The sequence below is a fragment of the Onychostoma macrolepis genome, chromosome 21, assembly GCF_012432095.1.
Source record: "Onychostoma macrolepis isolate SWU-2019 chromosome 21, ASM1243209v1, whole genome shotgun sequence".
Lineage (NCBI taxonomy): Eukaryota > Metazoa > Chordata > Actinopteri > Cypriniformes > Cyprinidae > Onychostoma > Onychostoma macrolepis.
In genome coordinates this window covers 9631414-9645547 of record NC_081175.1, presented here as the reverse complement: position 1 = coordinate 9645547, position 14134 = coordinate 9631414, and positions in this window count along the sequence as shown.

Below are 14134 nucleotides of genomic sequence, written 5' to 3'. Positions count from 1 at the left end.
CTGTGGGAGGGGTGTGTGGTGTCCTTCACGATACTATTGGCTTTGCTGGAGCATCGTGTAAGGAAAATGTCCAGGATGGAGGGGAGAGGGGCACCGATGATCTTTGCAGCTGTGTTCACTGTCCGCTGGAGGGTCTTGCGGTCTGCTGCAGTACAGTTCCCGTACCAGACAGTGATGCAGCTGGTCAGCACACTCTCAATGGTGCCCCTGTAGAAAGTGGTGAGGATGGGTGGAGGGAGACTTGCTCTTTTCAGCTGGCGGAGGAAGTGTAGGCGCTGTTGTGCCTTCTTGGAGAGTGACATGGTGTTGGTGGTCCAGGTGAGATCCTCTGTGATGTGCACCCCCAGGAATTTAGTGCTGCTGACTCTCTCCACAGTCGAGCTGTCGATGGTCAGTGAGGGGTGATCACCGGAGTTTCTTCTGAAGTCCATCACAACCTCCTTTGTCTTATTCACATTGAGGGACAGGTTGTTAGTGCCACACCATTTTGCCAGCTGTGCCACTTCCTCTCTGTAGTGTGTTTCATCGTTGTTGCTGATGAGACCTACCACTGTTGTGTCATCAGCGAACTTGATGATGTGGTTGGAGCTGGACTTGGCAGTGCAGTCGTGGCTCAGCAGCGTGAAGAGCAGCGGGCTGAGCACACAGCCTTGTGGGGCACCTGTGCTCAGTGTGGTAGTGCTCGAGGTGTTGTGGCCGACACGGACTGACTGAGGTCTTCCGGTTATAAAGTCCAGAATCCAATTACAGAGGGAGTTGTTAAGGCCCAGCAGGTTTAGTTTATTTATGAGCTGTTGTGGGATTATTGTGTTGAATGCTGAGCTGAAGTCAATGAACAGCATTCTAACATAAGAGTCTTTGTTTTCTAGGTGGGTAAGAGCTAGGTGGAGGGTGGAGGAAATTGCATCGAGCGGTTTGGACGGTATGCAAACTGGAGCAGATCGAGTGTGTTGGGTAGGCTGGTTTTGATGTTGTGCATGACTAACCTCTCAAAGCACTTCATCATGATTGGAGTCAGTGCTATGGGACGGTAGTCATTTAGACAGGACACAGGACACAAATCTATGGTATTTTGGTGGAAACAATTTTATATATATATATATATATATATATATATATATATATATATATACAGTGAGGAAAATAAGTATTTGAACACCCTGCTATTTTGCAAGTTCTCCCACTTAGAAATCATGGAGGGTCTGAAATTGTCATCGTAGGTGCATGTCCACTGTGAGAGACATAATCTAAAAAAATCCAGAAATCACAATGTATGATTTTTTAACTATTTATTTGTATGATACAGCTGCAAATAAGTATTTGAACACCTGAGAAAATCAATGTTAATATTTGGTACAGTAGCCTTTGTTTGCAATTACAGAGGTCAAACGTTTCCTGTAGTTTTTCACCAGGTTTGCACACACTGCAGGAGGGATTTTGGCCCACTCCTCCACACAGATCTTCTCTAGATCAGTCAGGTTTCTGGCCTGTCACTGAGAAACACAGAGTTTGAGCTCCCTCCAAAGATTCTCTATTGGGTTTAGGTCTGGAGACTGGCTAGGCCACACCAGAACCTTGATATGCTTCTTACAGAGCCACTCCTTGGTTATCCAGGCTGTGTGCTTCGGGTCATTGTCATGTTGGAAGACCCAGCCTCGACCCATCTTCAATGCTCTAACTGAGGGAAGGAGGTTGTTCCCCAAAATCTTGCAATACATGGCCCCAGTCATCCTCTCCTTAATACAGTGTAGTCGCCCTGTCCCATGTGCAGAAAAACACCCCCAAAGCATGATGCTACCACCCCCATGCTTCACAGTAGGGATGGTGTTCTTGGGATGGTACTCATCATTCTTCTTCCTCCAAACACGTTTAGTGGAATTATGACCAAAAAGTTCTATTTTGGTCTCATCTGACCACATGACTTTCTCCCATGACTCCTCTGGATCATCCAAATGGTCATTGGCAAACTTAAGTCGGGCCTGGACATGTGCTGGTTTAAGCAGGGGAACCTTCCGTGCCATGCATGATTTCAAACCATGACGTCTTAGTGTATTACCAACAGTAACCTTGGAAACGGTGGTCCCAGCTCTTTTCAGGTCATTGACCAGCTCCTCCCGTGTAGTTCTGGGCTGATTTCTCACCTTTCTTAGGATCATTGAGACCCCACGAGGTGAGATCTTGAATGGAGCCCCAGTCCGAAGGAGATTGACAGTCATGTTTAGCTTCTTCCATTTTCTAATGATTGCTCCAACAGTGGACCTTTTTTCACCAAGCCGCTTGGCAATTTCTCCGTAGCCCTTTCCAGCCTTGTGGAGGTGTACAATTTTGTCTCTAGTGTCTTTGGACAGCTCTTTGGTCTTGGCCATGTTAGTAGTTGGATTCTTACTGATTGTATGGGGTGGAGAGGTGTCTTTATGCAGCTAACGACCTCAAACAGGTGCATCTAATTTAGGATAATAAATGGAGTGGAGGTGGACATTTTAAAGGCAGACTAACAGGTCTTTGAGGGTCAGAATTCTAGCTGATAGACAGGTGTTCAAATACTTATTTGCAGCTGTATCATACAAATAAATAGTTAAAAAATCATACATTGTGATTTCTGGATTTTTTTATTTTTAGATTATGTCTCTCACAGTGGACATGCACCTACGATGACAATTTCAGACCCCTCCATGATTTCTAAGTGGGAGAACTTGCAAAATAGCAGGGTGTTCAAATACTTATTTTCCTCACTGTATATATATATTATGGATGTGCATCTCGATAACTGAGGCCGATGCGATACCCATCTCGATGCATAGCCAACGATACGATACATTGAAGATATATATGAAGCAGCTAGTGATGCGATGCAATACGATTTACCCCTATTACGATGCAGTGTGAACTGATTTCGATTCAATTCAACACAATGCAATTCGATGCAATATGATGCAATGGAAAAAAATATGATCGCTTTTATTTCTTTGGTTCAGACAGACAGAAAATCATAAATTAACTTATGTGTCTTCTGACTTCTAACGCCTCGAGGCCTGTTTCATAAAACAAGTTTACCAAATAGGCCAGGCTTATTTCAGTTAGTCTGACTCACTGTCAAATGATTTGGTTCCATTAAGCAAATTTAACAAAGATCAACCTCAGTCACTGTGCACTGTAAAAAATGTCAAGCGGTTTCAATAGGTGCGTTTACATGGAGCATTGTAATCGATTTAAAAGTCCAATGCGAATGAAAATGCTCCATATAAACACCTCAATCGGAATAAAAATGCCCAAACCGAATGAAATTGTAATCGGTTTGAGAGGGGTGGGATAAACCTTTCTATAAACCGAACAAAATTAAAATCCTGCCATGTAAACACTTTAAACCGATTACTTTGCGTCTACGTCATCACGTACAAGAAATCGTGTATTTGTTCCATTTAAGTACAGTACAACTTTGTAGTATCAGAGTACAATTAATCTCAGCTGCATTACAGAGGGACATATGATTTCTATGATCGCGTTCTGGCCATATGACTGAGCGCTCGAATGAACGCAATGGATTCAAATATTAACCGTTTATTCTAAGCAAGTGCAAACAGATATTAAAAATATTAACGTAAATATGGGCGTTTTTTCCTCTGGTGACTTGTTTTTGTTGTCACTGTAGGCTATTAGCATATCCTAAAATCGAAAGCACAGGCACATGTAAACACCATATCGGATTAGATAACGTCTCATGTAAACAGTTCATCGAATCTTTCAATCGGAATGATTTTAATCGGAATGACAAAAAAGTGTACATGTAAACGCACCTAATGTCACAGATCGGCCAGGCTCATCCACCACCCAATCACAGCGCACACCGTCACCTGAGTATTAACTGCACTCACCTGTTTGGAATCATCACTCTCATCGGGACTCCTTCATAAGCACACACCTCAGTGTCCGGTCTCGTTTCTACGAAGTGGACTCACTCTTATGCCTTTCAAGAGCTATTCAGATATACTTACCTTGTGTACTTACCCTTTTGTGTCTCCTCCAGTGTGTGTCTCTGCTCCTCGCTCCAACGTCTGTTCCAGGTGCATTATCGTTGTGGATCTTGTCACTACTCATAATCAGAGGTGTGTGCTATCTCCAGTCTCCATTCCACGATCTTCTGCGAAACAAGGTTATACTCCCCATCAATCCATGAACTGTTCCACTGCCCTTGATACTCACCTGCCATTACCATCTGCCTCAGTTGCTGTAAATAAAGTTACATGTGTATCTTCTAATCCTCTGTCTAAGTCTTCTTCCGTAACAGAAGACCAGACCATTAAAGGATTCAGCAACATGAGTGCATCTGATCCGTTCCAGGAGATCGTGGATGCTCTCAAATGGAATATCACTCCCACACCAGTTCCACCACCACCACCTGTGCTACCAGACATCAACACCGCCATTCCTTCTTCTCCGACCATCATTACCAGTCCCATAGCCAAACCAGAACCCTTCTCTGGCTCCGCGGAGCTCGGCTGCAACGGGTTTTTGCTTCAATGCTCGCTTGCTTTGGAAATGCAACCGCATCTGCATCCAACGGAAAAAAACAAGATTGCATTCCTGATTTCCCTGCTGATGGGGCAAGCGCTCCAGTGGGCCGAGACCATCTGGTCACAAGCTGGTACTATAACCCTCTCTTTTGATCATTTTGTTGCCCATTTCCAAGAAGTCTTTGGCAGACCAGCAGGCGACACCTCTGTCAGCGAACAACTCTACCATCTCCTCTTCCCATTAATGATTATGCTCTTAAATTCAGAACCCTCGCATCGGCCAGCAGCTGGAATGAGCACTCGCTCCTCACCACCTACTGGTAGGGATTAGAGCCGAGAGTGCAGCTTCAGCTCGCTGCCTATGACGACTCCTATGGTCTGGAACGTTTTAAACAGCTGTCCATCCGTATGCAATCTTGTATCGAAGAACATCAACTGTCATCTCTCACTCCACTCCTTCGCCGACCAGACGCCATCAGCCCTCCAGAACCAGGTCATGAACCCATGCAGGTGGATAGTGCTCGACTCTCTTCATCTGAATGGCAGAGATGGCTGACCCAGGGCTTATGTTTGTACTGTGGAGCTGGTGGGCATGTGATCGACGCATGCCCAATTCGTCCACCAAGACCCGTGGTGAGTGTCATTAAACCAGCAATAATCAATATGCACCCCCTCACCTCTATTGTGAAGCTTACTGCCTCCGGTATCTCCCTTTCAGTACACACCCTCCTTGACTCCGGGTCAGCCGGGTACTTCCTCTCCGGGAATCTCTGCCGCCAGTTCAAACTCCCGACTACTACCACCAAAACCACCTACCAGGTCCAATCGGTAACCGGTAGACCACTCAGCCGAAAACATGTAAGCCACAGTGTTGGACCTCTTCACTTACAAGTGGGACAGTTACACAAGGAAACTCTGCATCTCCTGGTTCTGGAGGATTCCACCGCTGATGTGATCTTAGGGCGCCCAATGGTTTGTGCAACACGATCCCATCATCTCCTGGAAAACTGGTGAGGTCCTGAAGTGGGGCAGTACCCGTTTCCCTGACTGTTTCCCTCACACTCCCCAGCCATCATCTGTCAACACTGTCAACTCCACTTCCATCGAGAAACAGTCAGTTGATATTCCCACCTGTTACGCCCCCTTCAGTGACGTCTTCTGCCCGAAGAAAGCCTCCCAGTTACCTCCGCACCGGCCATGGGACTGTGCCATAGATCTGCTTCCGGGTGAGCCAGTGCCCCATGGTAAGATTTACCCACTATCACTCCCAGAACAGAAGGCCATGGAGGAGTACATTGAGGAGGCTTTACATCAAGGCTATATCCGCCCTTCTACGTCCCCTGCTGCTTCAAGCTTCTTCTTCATGGCCAAGAAGGATGGAGGTTTGAGGCCTTGTATAGATTACCGGACGCTGAACAAATTAACAGTCAAATTCCATTATCCACTTCCCCTCGTCCCAGCGGCATTGGAACATCTCCGCGGAGCCACAGTCTTCTCCAAGTTAGACCTCCGCAGCGCATACAACCTCATCCAGATACGTGAGAGGAACGAGTGGAAGACTGCCTTCATTACCCCTACTGGTCACTATGAGTACCTCGTTATGCCGTATGGATTAGTAAACGCCCCCTCCGTATTCCAGGATTTCATGCACGAGGTTCTCTGGGAGTATCTACATCGGTTCGTTCTCGTCTACATCGATGACATCCTTATCTACTCCTGGAGCATGGCCGAACATCACCACCACGTTGCGGAGGTCCTGCAACGCCTGAGAGAATTCCACCTGTTCCTCAAAGCTGAAAAATGCTCCTTCCATCAGTCCTCAGTGCAGTTCCTTGGCTACATCATAGACCACAGTGGTATCCAGATGGACGAGGGGAAGGTAGAGGCCATCAGGAATTGGCCTGTTCCAACTACCATCAAGCAACTTTTTCCTGGGATTCTCGAACTTTTATAGAAGATTCATCCACAACTACAGCTCCATAACCAGTCCACTCACAAGTCTGCTGAGAGACAAGCCCAAATCTCTGTCCTGGTCACCAGCAGCCACTGAAGCTTTTAAAGCCCTCAAAAAAGCCTTCACATGTGCACTGCTCCTCATCCATCCAGACTCCATCAAGCCCTTCATTGTAGAGTGACTGGGGTAGGAGCGGTGCTTTCTCAGCTGCAAGGGACTCCAGCCAAACTCCATCCATGTGCCTTCTTCTCTCGCAAACTCAGTCCAGCGGAAAGAAATTACAACATCGGCAACAGGGAACTCCTGCCTATTAAACTAGCCCTAGAGGAGTGGAGGCATTGGTTGGAGGGTGCACAACATTCATTCATTGTTCTGACCACAAAAATCTACAATATCTGCGAGACACCAAAAGACTTAATTCTCGACAGGCTCAATGGGCACTCTTTTTCACCAGATTCAATTTTACCATCTCCTATCGTCCAGGTCCCAAAAATGTTAAAGCAGATGCTCTCTCTCGCCTTCATACTCCTGAGGAAGTCAGTGAGGAACCTGAACCCATCATCTCCAAGAAAATCTTCGTAAGCCCCGTCCAATGGACCTCCAGTCCAGTTACCTCTGCCAATGCTTCCACAGCCACTCCGCCGAGCTGTTCACAGGGGTTGCAGTATGTCACCAGAACACAACACACTCCCCTGATTCACTCCGTTCACACTTCTTTGGGCACTGGCCACCCAGGGGCCAACAGCACCCTCTCGTTGCTAAAGGATCGCTTATTTCATTATTGAATTCAGAGATGTCATTGTCTAGCTCAGTTTAGTTTAAATAGTATCTGTGCAATCAAATTGGCGATAATATCTAGAAAATTAAGTGTCCCCAACTGAGCAAGCCAGAGGCAACAGCGGCAAGGAACCAAAACTCCCTCTGTGGTAGAATGGAGAAAAAAAAAACTTGGGAGAAACCCGGCTCAGTCGGGGGGCCAGTTCTCCTCTGGCCAGACGAAACCCGCAGTTCAAAAGTTTATATTTCTATTTTTTATTTTGTTGCAATTTCTAACAATAATAGTATTATGCACTTAGGTATTTTATTATATTTTTAGTTATTTTGTTATATTTATAGTTGTATTGTATTTTAATCAAGGTTTTCACTGGGGATATGTCTCTGGGGCTTATCTGGGTGTCCTGGTCTCCGCTGACGATCAGGGCTGTAGACATCATCTCTTGGTGCTGATCCACCATCTGATCAGATATGGACTGAGAAACAGAATAGGAAAGAAACAGACAAATATTAGTGTAGATGCCATTCTACTTACGATGTAACGAGGCTAAAGAGATGGGTCTTTAATCTAGATTTAAACTGACAGAGTGTGTCTGCCTCCCGAACAGTGTTGGGTAGATTGTTCCAGAGTTTGGGTGCTAAATAGGAAAAGGATCTGCTGCCCACAGTCGATTTTGATATTCTAGGTATTATCAAACGGCCAGAGTTTTGAGAACGCAGTGGATGTGAAGGACTATCGTATGATAAGAGCTCGCTCAAGTACCGAGGAGCGAAGCCATTCAGGGCTTTATAAGTAATTAACAAGATTTTAAAATCTAGCCGATGTTTGATAGGGAGCCAGTGTAGTGTTGACTACATGAGTGCTAATATGGCCATATTTCCTGGTTCTAGTAAGGACTCTAGCTGCTGCATTTTGGACCATCTGTAGTTTGTTGATCAAGCGTGCACAACAACCACCCAATAAAGCATTACAATTGTCTAACCTTGAGGTCATAAACGCATGAATTAACATTTCTGCATTTGACGTTGAGAGCATAGGTCGCAATTTAGATATGTTTTTGAGATGAAAAAACACAGTTTTACAGAAACATGGCTTTCAAATGAAAGATTGCTATCAAACAGCACACCTAGGTTCCTGACTGATGAAGAAGAATTGACAGAGCAGCCATCAAGTGTTAGATAATGTTCTAGGTTATTACATGTGGGGTTTTTACGTCCGATAATTAACACCTCTGTTTTTTCAGAATTTAGCAGTAAAAAATTACTCGTCATCCAGTTTTTTATATCGACTATGCATTCCGTCAGTTTCTCAATTTGGTGTGTTTCACCGGGCAGCGAAGAAATATAGAGCTGAGTATCATCAGCATAACAGTGAAAGCTAACACCATGTCTCCTGATAATATCTCCCAAGGGTAACATGTAAAGCGTGAAAAGTAACGGCCCTAATACTGAGCCTTGAGGTACTCCATACTGCACTTGTGATCGATATGATACCTCTTCATTCACTGCTACGAACTGATGGCGGTCAGATAAGTACGATGTGAACCATGCTAAGGCACTTCCACTAATGCCAACAAAGTTTTCTAGTCTATTCAAAAGAATGTTGTGGTCGATAGTGTCGAACGCAGCGCTAAGATCCAGTAGAACTAATAAAGAGATACAACCACGATCAGATGATAGAAGCAGGTAATTTGTAACTCTAATGAGAGCAGTCTCAGTACTATGATCCGGTCTAAATCCTGACTGGAATTCCTCCCAGATACCATTTTTCTCTAAGAAGGAATATAATTGTGAGGATACTACCTTTTCTAGTATCTTTGACAGAAAAGGGAGATTTGAGATCGGTCTGTAATTAACTAGATCTTTGGGGTCAAGTTGTGGTTTTTTAATGAGAGGCTTAATAACAGCCAATTTGAAGGTTTTGGGGACATATCCTAATGACAATGATTAATTAATAATAGCCAAAAGAGGGTCTATGACTTCGGGAAGCAGCTCTTTTAGTAGTTTAGATGGGATAGGGTCTAACATACATGTTGTTGGTTTAGATGATTTAACAAGTTTATACAATTCTTCCTCTCCTACAGTAGAGAATGAATGGAATTGTTCCTCAGGGGATCTATAGTGCGCTATCTGATGCGATACTGTAGCTGACGGCTGCAAGGATACAATTTTATCTCTGATAGTATCGATCTTGGAAGTACAGTAGTTCATAAAGTCATTACTGCTATGCTCTTGGGAAATGCCAACACCTGTTGATGCTTTATTTTTCGTTAATTTAGTCACTGTATTGAATAAATACCGAAGGTTATGTTTGTTTTCTTCTAGAAGAGACGAAAAGTAATCAGATCTAGCAGTTTTTACTTTCCCGCCAAGCTAAACGAAATACCTCTAGTTTAGTTTTTCTCCAGCTGCGCTCCATTTTCCGGGCTGCTCTCTTTAGGGCACGAGTGTGCTCATTATACCACGGTGTTGGACTCTTATCCTTAATCTTCTTTAAGCGTAAAGGAGCAACTGTATCTAAAGTGCTAGAAAAGAGAGAGTCCATAGTTCCTGTTACATCATCAAGTTGTTCTGAGCTATTGGATATGCTGAGGAACTGAGAAGTCAGGAAGATTATTTATAAAGCAGTCTTTTGTGGTAGAGGTAATGGTTCTACCACATTTGTAACAAGGAGTTGGCTTTACAGCTTTAGCTATATGGAATATACAGGAGACTAAATAATGATCTGAGATATCATCGCTCTGCTGCCAAATTTCAATGCCACTGACATCAATTCCATGTGACAGTATTAAATCTAGAGTATGATTTTGACAATGAGTAGGTCCTGACACGTGTTGTTTAACACCAATAGAGTTTAGAATGTCTATAAATGCTGATCCAAACGAATCTTTTCATTATCAACATGGATATTAAAATCACCAACGATTAGGACTTTATCTGCAGTCAGCACTAACTCCGATAGAAAATCAGAAAATTCTTTAATAAAGTCTGTATGGTGCCCTGGTGGCCTGTATACAGTAGCCAGTACAAACATCACAGGGGATTTATCATTAATACTTGTTTCTTTGGATAACGTTATATGAAGCACCATTACTTCGAACGAATTATACTTGAAACCCGACCTCTGAGAGATATTGAAAATATTGCTATAAATTGTAGCAACACCTCCCCCTTTACCTTTTGGACGCGGTTCATGTTTGTAACAGCAATCTTGGGGTGTAGACTCGTTTAAAGTAATGTAATCATCTGGTTTTAGCCAGGTTTCTGTCAAACAAAGCACATATAGTTTATGGTCAGTGAACATATCATTTACAAAAAGTGCTTTTGAAGAAAGGGATCTAATATTCAATAAGCCAAGCTTTATCATGTGTGTATCTGTATTATATCGTTTTTTTATTTGTTGAACATCAATTAAATTGTTACTATTACTTTGGTTTGGATGTTTTCTGTATTTTCTAGTTCGGGGAACAGACACAGTAAAAAGTTTCTATGTGCTGAGAGTTAACTGAATTCTGTGACATGAGGCAGCTAGCAGACGGTCGGTTTAGCCAGTCTGTCTGCTTCCTGACCTGGGCTCCAGTTAGTCAAGTACGAACTCTAAGACTATGTGCCATATTTCTAGAGAGAAGAGCGGCACCACCCCAGGAGGGATGAACACAATCTCTTTTCAACAGGTCAGGTCTGCCCCAAAAATTCTTCCAATTGTCTATAAAGCCTATGTTATTTTGCAGGCACCACTTAGACATCCAGCCATTGAGTGACGACAGTCTGCTATGAATCTCATCGCCACGGTAAGCAGGAAGCGGACCAGAGCATATTACAGTGTCTGACATCGTACTTGCAAGTTCACACACCTCTTTAACATTATTTTTAGTGATCTCCGACTGGCGAAGTAGAACATCATTAGCGCCGACCTGGATAACAATCTTACTGAATTTACGTTTAGCATTAGTCAGCACTTTTAAATTTGCCAAGATGTCAGGCGCTCTGGCTCCTGGTAAACAATGGACTATGGTGGCTGGTGTCTCTATTTTCACGCCCGCATAACAGAATCACCAATAACTAGAGCACTTTCATCAGGTTTCTCAGTGGGTGCTTCACTGAGTGGGAAGAACCTGTTTGATGTTCTGATCGGAACGGAAGAGTGGTGTTTTGACCCTCGACTAGCCCGCCTCACAGTCACCCAGTTGCCCTGCTGCACGGGCTCAACCGAAACCGAACAATGTACAGGACTCCCTGAGCTAGTGGCATCCAAAGCAGTATCTACAACCCTCACATTCTTACTATCCTCAACTAAAGTTTGGATGCGTGTCTCTAGTTCTAAAACCTTCTCTGTCAGCCTAACTATTTCCCTGCATTTATCACATGTGAATCCCTCGCTGCTGACAGAGACAGATAAACTGTACATGTGGCAAACAGTGCAAACAACAATAGCAGGAGAAGAAGCCATTACTCACCGTGATTGATGAATGATACCAACTTAACTTACCACTTACCACTGTTGTTTGTTGAGCTCATGAAAAACGGAGCGAGAAAAAAAAGAAAACAATAATAGGCGCGAATAGAAACGAAAATGGGTTTTAAAAGCGAACGATCAAATTAGATTAGTTTGAAAGATAACACCAGAAATATGGTGGGAAGTTATTTATTATCACTTTAGACAAAAGGGAGTGAAAGTAAAGTAGAGATTCAATAAAAAGCGAAGGTACACGGAGCTACAATCACAAACCTCTCAGCAGCACAACAGACTGAAGCAATCGATCAGAGAGCAACAGGAGTCAACAGCAACCCAAATACTGGTGGCCTAATATTGCTAGGGATGTGAGAAGGTTCGTCCAAGGCTGTTCCTACTGTGCCATCACCAAGAGTCCGCGCCACCTACCATCTGGCAAACTCCTTCCGCTGCCCATTCCCAACCGCCCCTGGTCACACCTAGGAGTTGACTTCATCACAGATCTGACTTCCTCGGATGGTAACACTTGTGTTCTAGTAGTCATTGATTGATTCTCTAAGTCCTGCCGACTTTTCCTCCTCAAGGGTCTGCCCACAGCTATGGAAACCGCTGAAATCATGTTTAACAACATCTTCAGATATTACGGGATTCCAGAAGACATTGTTTCAGACCGTGGCCCACAGTTTATCGCCAGAGTACATTTTCTCACTCCTAGGTGTGATCATAAGCCTCTTGTCGGGATACCATCATCAGTCTAACGGGCAGACGGAGAGGAAGATTCAGGAAATCGGACGTTTCCTGCGAACCTTCTGCCATGGCCACCAGAACTCTTGGAACCAGTTCCTAGGCTAGGCCGAGTACGCACAGAACTCGCCGACCATCCACTGGACTGGATTACCAGCCTCCTCTATTTCCCTGGTCAGGGGAACCATCTGATGACCCATCTGTCGATTACTGGTTCCGAGAGGGTCTGGGACACAGCCCATCATCAGCTTCAGCGGGCTGTGCGCAGTACCAAGACGACCTTCGCAGGGCGGAAACTCCATCATACCAACCTGGTCAGAAGGTCTGGCTGTCCAACCGGGACATCAGGATGCGCCTGCCCTGCAAGAAGCTCAGTCCCAGATACGTTGGTCCCTTTACCATCACCAAGCAAATCAATCCAGTCACGTATCAACTTCAGCTTCCCTCACAGTACAAGATTCACTCTTCCTTCCATGTCTCACTACTCAAACCTTATCATCCTCCCGTTTCTGTTTCTGTTTCCACAGAGCCTGGCCCGACAGAGGAACCCCCCTCTCCCGTTAATCCAGGAGGATTAATCCATCTATACAGTCAACGCGATTTTGAACTCCCGGCACCGTGATGGTCTCTTGGAATATCTTGTGGACTGGGAAGGCTATGGGCCAGAAGAACGGTCATGGGTCCCCAGAGATGACATCCTAGATCCCACTGTAGTGGACATCACATTCCAGGGCCCAGTTTATGGCGGGGCCCCTCTCTGACCACAATAGTGGACAAAGGTTTGCTACATTTTGATTGGATCTTGGTGGACTAACATAAGCAAACTGTCCAACGCCATCAGATAAAGATGCCAGGACAACAGCCAGACACCTCTTAGAGGGCAAGAAGAAGACCTTTGGTAAAAAGCCCGGGAAGGACAGGACTTCTCATTGGTCAAATGCAGTTTCTGCCCTTCACCCACCAACAGACTGATTCCTAAGGTTTTGGCCTGTGACTGCCATAAAAATTCCTTAGGACCTCTGGATGCAGCAGCAGTGGATGAAACAAAGAGAGATCACAAAGTTCCATCCAAATCCATTCATAACTATGTTCTCAAACCTTAAACTGATGCAAACTACAACACACACATCCTACTTATTCAGAGAAATAAGTATTCTTAGTGACAGCGACGTGTAGTGCAACACAAACTCAGCTGTTGATGGACAAATGAATGCATGCATGACGGTTCAATCTTCTTCCATCGTGTTTGGACTTAATGTGTTCGTAACATTGCCAAAGGTATTCTGGTTGTGGTTTGGTAAGTGAATGATGCATTGGTAAAACTTTTGTGACACTTTTCTAACTTTGTGTTTGGACTATGCAAATAAGTTCCACAGGAGGAAAGAAGGGTGGGCCACACCGTGTCCCCCCACTCTGATGGAAACAGCCAATCACAGCATGGAAATGGAGAAGCGCCAAATTGCAATCTCCTCCTCATCGAAAAGAGATAAAGGTACCTTCCCAAAAGACACTCCTTGTTCTGAGTCTGAGTCCTGTTACCAGGAAGACAGCAACGGATCAACCAGATCTGAGTCTCCGGCCTGCAAGGGTGAGAGACTAACAGATCAACCAAGTTCTGAGTCTCTAGCCCAAAGAGGCAGAAGACACACAGACATCTGTAACAAGGTTAAGCTCCAGCGAGCCAACCTTCACCCCAAG